Source organism: Elephas maximus, chromosome 4, assembly GCF_024166365.1.
Source record: "Elephas maximus indicus isolate mEleMax1 chromosome 4, mEleMax1 primary haplotype, whole genome shotgun sequence".
Lineage (NCBI taxonomy): Eukaryota > Metazoa > Chordata > Mammalia > Proboscidea > Elephantidae > Elephas > Elephas maximus.
The window spans coordinates 112,737,375-112,748,575 of record NC_064822.1 but is presented as its reverse complement, the minus strand read 5'-3'; the positions used below and the strand labels follow the sequence as shown (position 1 = coordinate 112,748,575).

Below are 11,201 nucleotides of genomic sequence, written 5' to 3'. Positions count from 1 at the left end.
TAGAGCATGTACATAAGACGTGGAGGAACATCTGTGGCTCAAGGTGGCCTGTGTTTAATACTCATTCCTGCATCCTTTAAAGGTTATTTATCATGGTCAGTGGTAAGGTACTCAATCATTATATTCATGTACTCAATACCAATTCCGCTTGCAGCAACATTCTCAGCAAAAGCGTGTATATGCTGTTGACCTCGCTTTTTAGTCCAGCCTTTTTGTTCTTCATGGGTCTATGTTAAAGTATAAGCTTTCTTTTGGTAAATATTTTGTTAAGTTTGAAATATTTTCTCAGATGATAAATATTTCCCATTCTTCTTTTTACATTATGAATTAAAATGACATGCAGTATTTTGAATATTTTGTCTCTTAAAAATCATATAATTTTTCACTCTGTACTAATTAAATTACACTTTATTTGATTTATGTGTAGACTTTTATAATGTGTCCGTTGAGGAGGTCTTAATGCAGAAATGTGTGTCACTGAAACTTCACACACTGTAAAAACACAGGCTTCGAGTCAGACAAAAATGGATTTGCATCACAATTTCACCCTTGAGTAGCAATATTTAACTTTACTGAGCTTTAATTTACCTATCTGGGAAGTAAAGATAAAATGTGAAGATAAAGTATCTCTTTAAATATATTATTACAAGTAATAAAAATATATAAATCTCTAGCAATTTGTCTAGTGGTAGCTGCAGTAATCATAGTAGTCATTACTACTTTAATAGTATCATTACTTCAGGATTTAAAGTTTATCTCTAATATTAAACCCACTGGCCCTAAACAGTTCTTCTTTCCTAGCTTATTGTTTAAAGTCAGAAGTAAAATAACCTGGAATGGTGCCTGTAGTCACAAAGTCCCTAAAACGCTGGAATTGTGGTGGGCAATAAGCACACTCAGTTCAAAACATTTATTAAGATGAGCTTATAGATTCTATTCGTTTTGTTTTATTAAGACTAGGGCTGGTCTGAGACATCATTTATTTACCTGAAAATATAATATATTCTCTTATTGAGAAATGCTATCCTGATAAAGCTGCTCCCTTATTACAGGGGAAATGAATAAACATTTAAAGTTACAGCATAGAAACTTCTGATCTTTTTATAAAAATGTACTTGATCTACTTTTGCAAATTTCTGGAAACGATGCAGCTATCGTACAATGAAAAAATCATTAAACAAACTGTGATACATCTATACCATGGAATATCACTCAGACATAAAAAGGAATAGACAGTCGAAACATGTAACAACTCAAATGAATATCCAGTAAATTTTGCTGCATGAAAAAATATAATCTCAGAGGGTTAAAAAAAATTATGTTTTAGATAATTCCACATGATGTCCTTCTTGAAGTGATAATAGTATATAAATGGTGAACAAATTAGTGGATTTTAGCTGGCTGATAAGGGATAGGTCAGCAGCAGATGACAAAGACAAGCATCTAGATGTGTTTGCAACCCCTTAATCATTTTGATTTCTGATCATTCTACTTGATAAAATATGTCACGAAAGGATAAGAAATTTGAGAGTGTTGTTGTCTATTGCATCCCCAGTGTCTAAAATGGTAGCTGGCATAAAAAAAGAAAAAAGCCCTCAGAATTTAGAATTGGAAAGGCAATGAGCACAATGAGTGGATCCAAAATATATAATAAACTCACTGAATCTGTTTATATAATTTTGTTTTGTTTGCAGCTTTGCCAAGGCTTATTTAAATGTGAAGTCATTATTTTGCTTCTTAAAAATGCATTATATTCTCTTATTGAGAAATATCCTGAAACAGATTCCTTTCCAGGAAAGCAAAGAACCAAAACCTTAAAAATATATATATATACACACACACACTTTTAAGGACTAGTCACCTTTTAGTTAAAAATGTGATCGCTCTACATCAGCAAATTTATTTCTTTAAGAACAATGCAATCCTTTTGATTGAGTCATTGAAGGCTTCTTTTACTTGCTTGTTCCTCAGGGTATAAATGAAGGGGTTCAGCACGGGGGCAATGGACGTAGTGAGCACCATCACACCCTTATTAATGGCCACTGAATTCTTTGCTGAAGGTTTGACATAGATGAAGATGCAGCTGCCATAGGTGATGGAAACCACAATCAGGTGGGAAGAGCAGGTAGAAAATGCCTTTTTCCTTTGCTGGGCAGAAGGGAATTGAAGAATGGTCTTGATGATATATACATAGGACAGGACAACACATATAAGGGTCATGATAAAGGTCAACACAGCACAAACTATGACCACCTGCTCTATGAGCCATGTTTCTGAGCATGAGATCTTTAGGAGAGGGGATGTATCACAAGCAAAATGGTCAATGACCTTAGAGTCACAAAATTCTAGATTTAGGCCCAGGCTAAGTGGTGGGAGTATGATTAACAAGCCAGCTGTCCAGCAATACAAGATGAGTCTTCTACAGACCTTGTTGTTGATGATGGTCACATAATGTAGGGGTTTGCAGATGGCTACATATCGGTCATAGGACATGGTGGCCAGAAGAAAAAATTCTGTTACACCGAAGAGGTCAGTAAAAAAAATTGAATAGCACAATTATCATATGTGATTGTCCTGTCACCCGTTGATATGTTGTAGAGGTATCTGTAAATGCAAGCAGATGTAAAGGAGATTTCTAAGAAGGAGAAATTTTGCAAGAAAAAGTACATGGCAGTTTTAAGGTGAGAATACATGAAGGTGAGGGAGATGATTGTCAGGTTCCCAGTTACACTCAATATGTAGGTGAGAAATAAAAAGATAAAAATCACTACCTTCGCCCGCTGCCACCTTATCTCTGCTTCTCTGCATATCCCTTCCTCCCAGAGCTCTTTCTCTAGAGAAGATTCTGAAGGCAGCTCTTGTGCTGAGGACCACCCATCATCATCTGAAGAAGGTGAACTTGGCAAATGACATGCAGGTTCTCCAAGGCAGAATAATTGCAGAAAATCTTCAAAGGGCAAGATCTATACGCAGATGAAATGAAAGTAGCAAGTACAGAGGCGGGGCCAAGATGGCGGACTAGGTGGACGCTACCGCAGATCCCTCTTGCAACAAAGACTCGGAAAAACAAGTGAATCGACCACATACATAACAATCTATGAACTCTGAACAACAAACACAGATTTAGAGACGGAGAACGAACAAATACGGGGAGACAGCGATTGTTTTCAGAGCCAGGAGCCAGCATACCAGTCAGCGGATTTTCTGGAAAAACTAGTTTCCCAGTGATGGCTCGGAGACAGCAGTCCACATCAAACCACATAAAGAAGCAGACCATGACAGCTTCTACAACCCCCCAAACAAAAGAATCAAAACCTTTCCCAAATGAAGATACAATCCTGGAATTATCAGATACAGAATATAAAAAACTAATTTACAGAATGCTTTCAGACATCACAAACGAAATAAGGCAAACTGCAGAAAAAGTCAAGGAACACACTGATAAAACTGTTGAAGAACTCAAAAAGATTATTCAAGAACATAGTGGAAAAATTAACAAGTTGCAAGAATCCATAGAGAGACAGCATGTAGGAATCTAAAAGATTAACAATAAAATTACAGAATTAGACAACGCAATAGGTAGTCAGAGGAGAAGACTCGAGCAATTAGAATGTAGACTGGGACATCTGGAGGACGAGGGAATCAACACCAACATAGCTGAAAAAAAATCAGATAAAAGAATTAAAAAAAATGAAGAAACCCTAAGAATCATGTGGGGCTCTGTCAAGAAGGATAACTTGCAGGTGATTGGAGTCCCAGAACAGGGAGGGGGGACAGAAAACACAGAGAAAATAGCTGAAGAACTCCTGACACAAAACTTCCCTGACATCATGAAAGATGAAAGGATATCTATCCAGGATGCTCATCGAATCCCATTTAAGATTGATTTAAAAAGAAAAACACCAAGACATATTATCATCAAACTTGCCAAAACCAAAGATAAACAAAATTTTAAAAGCAGCCAGGGAGAAAAGAAAGGTTTCCTTCAAGGGAGAATCAATAAGAATAAGTTCAGACTACTCAGCAGAAACCATGGAGGCAAGAAGGGAATGGGACGACGTATACAGAACACTGAAGGAGAAAAACTGCCAGCCAAGGATCATCTATCCAGCAAAACTCTCTCTGAAATATGAAGAAGAAATTAAGATATTTACAGATAAACACAAGTTTAGAGAATTTGCAAACACCAAACCAAGGCTACAAGAAATGCTAAAGGAGATTGTTTGGTCAGATGACCAATAATATCAGGTTCCAGCACAATACAATGTCACAAAACAGAACGTCCTGATATCAACTCAAATAGGGAAAGCACAAAAACAAACAAATTAAGATTAATTCTAAAAAATAAATAAATAAATAAAATAATGCACATAACAGGGAATCATGGAAGTCAATAGGCAAAAGATCACAATAATCAAAAAGAGGGACTAAATACAGGAGGCATTGAACTGCCAGATGGAGAGTGATACAAGGCGATATAGAACGATACAAGTTAGGTTTTTACTTAGAAAAATAGGGGTAAATAATAAGGTAACCACAAAAAGGTATAACAACTCCATAACTCAAGAAAAAAGCCAAGAAAACACGTGATGACTCAACTAACATAAAGTTAAACATTATGAAAATGAGGATCTTACACTTGACTAAGAAAAACATCTCAGCACAAAAAAGTATATGGAAAAATGAAATGGCCAACAACACACATGAAAAGGCATCAAAATGACAGCACTAAAAACTTATTTACTTATAATTAAGCTGAATGTAAATGGACTAAATGCACCAATAAAAAGACAGAGAGTCACGGACTGGATAAAGAAACACCATCTATCTATATGCTGCCTACAAGAGACACACCTTAGACTTAGAGACACAAACTAAAACTCAAAGGATGGAAAAAAATATATCAAGCAAACAATAAGCAAAAAAGAAGAGGAGTAGCAATATTAATTTCTGACAAAATAGACTTTAGACTTAAATCCACCACAAAGGATAAAGAAGGACACTATATAATGATAAAAGGGACAATTGATCAGGAAGACATAACCATATTAAATATTTATGCACCCAATGACAGGGCTGCAAGATACACAAATCAAATTTGAACGGAATTGAAAAGTGAGATAGACACCTCCACATTTATAGTAGGAGACTTCAACACACCACATTCGGAGAAGGACAGGACATCCAGTAAGAAGCTCAATAGAGACACGGAAGACCTACTTACAACAATCAACCAACTTGACCTCATTGACTTATACAGAACTCTCCACCTAACTGCTCCAAAGTATACTTTTTTTTCTAATGCACATGGAACATTCTCTAGAATAGACCACATATTAGGTCATAAAACAAACCTTTGCAGAGTCCAAAACATCGAAATATTACAAAGCATCTTCTCAGACCACAAGGCAATGAAACTAGAAATCAATAACAGAAAAACTAGGGAAAAGAAATCAAATACTTGGAAAACGAACAATACCCTCCTGAAAAAAGACTGGGTTATAGAAGACATCAAGGAGGGAATAAGGATATTCATAGAATGCAACGAGAATGAAAACACTTCCTATCAAAACCTCTGGGACACAGCAAAAGCAGTGCTCAGAGGCCAATTTATATCGATAAATGCACACATACAAAAAGAAGAAAGAGCCAAAATCAGAGAACTGTCCCGACAACTTGAACAAATAGAAAGTGAGCAACAAAAGAACCCATCAGGCACCAGAAGAAAACAAATAATAAAAATTAGAGCTGAACTAAATGAATTAGAGAACAGAAAAACAATTGAAAGAATTAACAAAGCCAAAAGCTGGTTCTTTGAAAAAATTAACAAAATTGATAAACCATTGGCTAGACTGACTAAAGAAATACAGGAAAGGAAACAAATAACCCGAATAAGAAACGAGAAGGACCACATCACAACAGAACCAAATGAAATTAAAAGAATCATTTCAGATTACTACGAAAAATTGTACTCTAACAAATTTGAAAACCTAGAAGAAATGGATAAATTCTTGGAAAAACACTACCTACCTAAACTAACACATTCAGAAGTAGAACAACTAAATAGACTCACAACAAAAAAAGAGATTGAAATGGTAATCCAAAAACTTCCAACAAAAAAAAGTCCTGGCCCAGACGGCTTCACTGCAGAGTTCTACCAAACCTTCAGAGAAGATTTAACACCACTACTACTGAAGGTATTTCAAAGCATAGAAAAAGACGGAATACTACCCAACTCATTCTATGAAGCTACCATCTCCCTGATACCAAAACCAGGTAAAGACATTACAAAAAAAGAAAATTATAGACCTATATCCCTCATGAACATAGATGCAAAAATCCTCAGCAAAATTCTAGCCAATAGAATCCAACAACACATCAAAAAAATAATTCACCCTGATCAAGTGGGATTTATACCAGGTATGCAAGGCTGGTTTAATATCAGAAAAACCATTAATGTAATCCATCACATAAATAAAACAAAAGATAAAAACCACATGATCTTATCAATTGATGCAGAAGAGGCATTCGACAAAGTTCAACACCCATTTATGATAAAAACTCTTACCAAAATAGGAATTGAAGGAAAATTCCTCAACATAATAAAGGGCATCTATGCAAAGCCAACAGCCAGTATCACTCGAAATGGAGAGAACCTGAAAGCATTTCCCTTGAGAACGGGAACCAGTCAAGGATGCCCTTGATCACCGCTCTTATTCAACATGGTACTTGAAGTCCTAGCCAGGGCAATTAGGCTAGACAAAGAAACAAAGGGTATCCGGATTGGCAAGGAGGAAGTAAAGCTATCACTATTTGCAGATGACATGATCGTATACATGGAAAACCCTAAGGAATCCTCCAGAAAACTACTGAAAGTAATAGAAGAGTTTGGCAGAGTCTCAGGTTATAAAATAAACATACAAAAATCACTTGGATTCCTCTACATCAACAAAAAGAACACCGAAGAGGAAATAACCAAATCAATACCATTCACAGTAGCCCCCAAGAAGATAAAATACTGAGGAATAAATCTTACCAAGGATGTAAAAGACCTATACAAAGAAAACTACAAAGCTCTACTACAAGAAATTCAAAAGGACATACTTAAGTGGAAAAACATACCCTGCTCATGGATAGGAAGACTTAACATAGTAAAAATGTCTATTCTACCAAAAGCCATCTATACATATAACGCACTTCCGATCCAAATTCCAATGTCATATTTTAAGGGGATAGAGAAACAAATCACTAATTTCATATGGAAGGGAAAGAAGCCCCGGATAAGCAAAGCATTACTGAAAAAGAAGAAGAAAGTGAGAGGCCTCACTCTACTGATTTCAGAAGCTATTATACAGCCACAGTAGTCAAAACAGCCTGGTACTGGTACAACAACAGGCACATAGACCAATGGAACAGAATTGAGAATCCAGATATAAATCCATCCATGTATGAGCAGCTGATATTTGACAAAGGACCAGTGTCAGTTAATTGGGGAAAAGACGGTCTTTTTAACAAATGGTGCTGGCATAACTGGATATCCATTTGCAAAAAAATGAAACAGGACCCATACTTCACACCATGCACAAAAACTAACTCCAAGTGGATCAAAGACCTAAACACAAAGACTAAAACGATAAAGATCATGGAAGAAAAAATAGGGACAACCCTAGGAGCCCTAATACAGGGCATAAACAGAATACAAAACATTACCAAAAATGATGAAGAGAAACCAGATAACTGGGAGCTCCTAAAAATCAAACACCTATGCTCATCTAAAGACTTCACCAAAAGAGTAAAAAGACCACCTACAGACTGGGAAAGAATTTTCAGCTATGACATCCCAGACCAGCGCCTGATCTCTAAAATCTACATGATTCTGTCAAAACTCAACCACAAAAAGACAAACAACCCAATCAAGAAGTGGGCAAAGGGTATGAACACACATTTCACTAAAGAAGATATTCAGGCAGCCAACAGATACATGAGAAAATGCTCCCGATCATTAGGCATTAGAGAAACGCAAATTAAAACTACGATGAGATTCCATCTCACACCAACTAGGCTGGCATTAATCCAAAAAACACAAAATAATAAATGTTGGAGAGGCTGCGGAGAGATTGGAACTCTCATACACTGCTGGTGGGAATGTAAAATGGTACAACCACTTTGGAAATCTATCTGGCGTCATCTTAAACAGTTAGAAATAGAACTACCATACAACCCAGAAATCCCACTCCTCGGAATATACCCTAGAGATACAAGAGCCTTCACACCAACAGATATATGCACACCCATGTTTATTGCAGCTCTGTTTACAAGAGCAAAAAGCTGGAAGCAACCAATGTGTCCATCAATGGATGAATGGCTAAATAAATTGTGGTATATTCACACAATGGAATACTACGCATCGATAAAGAACAGTGACGAATCTCTGAAACATTTCATAACATGGAGGAACCCGGAAGGCATTATGCTGAGTGAAATGAGTCAGAGGCAAAAGGACAAATATTGTGTAAGACCACTATTATAAGAGCTGGAGAAATAGAAAAAACTGAGAAGAACACATACTTTTGTGGTTACGAAGGGGGGAGGGAGGGAGGGAGGGAGAGGGTTTTTTATTGATCGATCAGTAGATAAGAACTGCTTTGGGTGAAGGGAAAGACAACACTCAATACAAGGAAGGTCAGCCCAATTGGACTGGACTAAAAGCAAAGAGGTTTCCGGGATAAAATGAATGCTTCAAAGGTCAGCGGAGCAGGGGCGGGGGTCTGGGGAACATGGTTTGAGGGGACTTCTAAGTCAATTGGCAAAATAATTCTATTATGAAATCATTCTGCATCCCACTTTGAAATGTGGCATCTGGGGTCCTAAATGCTAACAAGCGGCCATCTAAGACGCATTAATTGGTCTCAACCCACCTGGAGCAAAGGAAAATGAAGAACACCAAGGTCACACAACAACTAAGAGCCCAAGAGACAGAAAGGGCCACATGAACCAGAGACCTACATCATCCTGAGACCAGAAGAACTAGTTGGTGCCCGGCCACAATCGATGACTGCCCTGTCAGGGAGCAAAACAGAGAACTCCTGAGGGAGCTGGAGATCAGTGGGATGCAGATCCCAAATTCTCATAAAAAGACCATACTTAATGGTCTGACTGAGACTAGCGGAATCCCGACAGCAATCCTCCCCAGACCTTCTGTTGGCACAGGACAGGAACCATCCCCGAAGACAACTCATCAGACATGAAAAGCACTGGTCAGCGGGGGGGAGAAAGCTGCTGATGAAGAGTGAGCTAATTAAATCAAGTGGACACGGGAGAGTGTGTTGGCAACTCTTGACTGGAGGGGGGGATGGGAAGACAGAGAGAGAGGGAAGCAGGCAAAATTGTCACGAAACGAGAGACTGAAAGGGCTAACTCAATAGGGGGAGAACAAGTGGGAGAAGGGGGTAAGATGTATGTAAACTTACATGTGACAGACTGATTGGATTTGTAAATGTTCACTTGAAGCTTAATAAAAGTTAATTAAAAAAAAAAATCACAACCTTCAGTTGGGGGTCATCGGTCAGTCCCAGCAGGAGAAAAATTGTTATTGTCTGGTTTCTCATCATTGGCTTCTGAGTTCTAATCTACCTGCATTTATAATGGGGAGATATGCGATATGAGGAGAATGGTGTTAACACCATATAGGAATAATTTATGGCTCAACAAACTATGCAAACCATGTCACATGCAATTTTTCTACTAATTTATTTATAAATAATATCACACTAGTAGGATAGGTTCTACAGTTGTATGTTTTTGCAATTTCAATGCATATTTCTTAAAAATCAGATTACTTTATGCATATCACATTCCAACACTTTCTGAGTTTTTTCACTACTTTTTTGCCTAATTTCTATTTCATTTTTTTACACATGTTAGATGAGAAATACCCATACGGTTATATTGGATTGCAAAATGAAGATGAATCAAAAAAAAAACTTAAGCAATTTTAGTCAAGAAATATGTACACTTATTACAATTTTTCGAATTTGTGATTTCTTCTCTAACCAACTTTATTCTCATTTGCTCCGTCCCATTTCTTTCCCTCGTGACTTTCCGTTTAAAATTTATTCTCATTGCCTCCTGTTGTGCAGAATATTGTACAGAATGCTCAACTATGTTGGGTGTAACAGGAATATGGTTGTACAACATCATCACAGTAGTTTTATATTTTCCATCTGTTTAGCTAAGATTGAAACACACCTCAACATCTGAGTATTAATGTCATTAAGTACCACATATCTGTATCTATATATATCAAATTTAAAATAGTAATCACATTTTCCAAACACTGTTTGCTTTCTCTGTTGTTCAGTCATCTACAAAATGGAATTACTAATAGTATCCTTCATGTACTATTGTTGAAAATTTAACCAGTGAATACATACACACTGAAACCTGTGATAGCCGGAAATCAACAGGACTGCCTTGTTTTTCCGGGTTTCACAAATTTTTAGCCTTTGACAGGGTGCAGTCTTACCACTTTCTACCACTCTCTATTGGTGGAAAATATCTTAGTTTTTCTTTGACAAGTTTCCACCTTACACAGGCTTTAGCTTTCCATAGATTTTACTGACATATACCAAAAAACCAAACCCATTGCTGTCGAGTCGATTCTGATTCATAGCGACATATAGGACATAGTAGAACTTCCGCGTAGGGTTTCCAAAGACTGCCTGGTGGATTCGAACTGCAGGCCTTTTTCTTAGCTGCCGTAGCTCTCAACTGCTACACCATCAGGTTTTCCTTACTGTAGATAGAACTTAGAAAAGTGCCTGGCTCATAATGACTAATAAATACATATTAACGATCTCGGTGACCTGATCCACATTGGTTTTCCTTTTGTTAGTCACCATCCATTCTCTCTTCATCACATGTAGTTACACTTTGCCCCCACCATTCAAATGCAACAGCTTTCGTGAATGGCTATCAAAGACCTCCTTTTTCAGTATTCAATACCAGACTTTTATGTGGAATGTATCCTTTGACCATACACTATTCATGACATTCTTTCATAACTTACCTATCATCACACACGTTTTTCCTCTCACCTTATCAATTTATAATTTCTGAGTGTTTCCTTTCTTGCTAGTCTCCTTATGTTTATACTTCTCAGTCTTCTCTCAACAAATATACTCTCAGTGTATATTTTCTTG

General features: G+C 37.1%; 1 pseudogene; it reads right to left on the bottom strand.

Annotated features, from left to right (window-relative positions):
- Positions 1–1,899: 1,899 nt before the first annotated feature.
- LOC126074747 (olfactory receptor 6C2-like) lies at positions 1,900–9,608 on the bottom strand (annotated as a pseudogene).
- Positions 9,609–11,201: the final 1,593 nt, after the last annotated feature.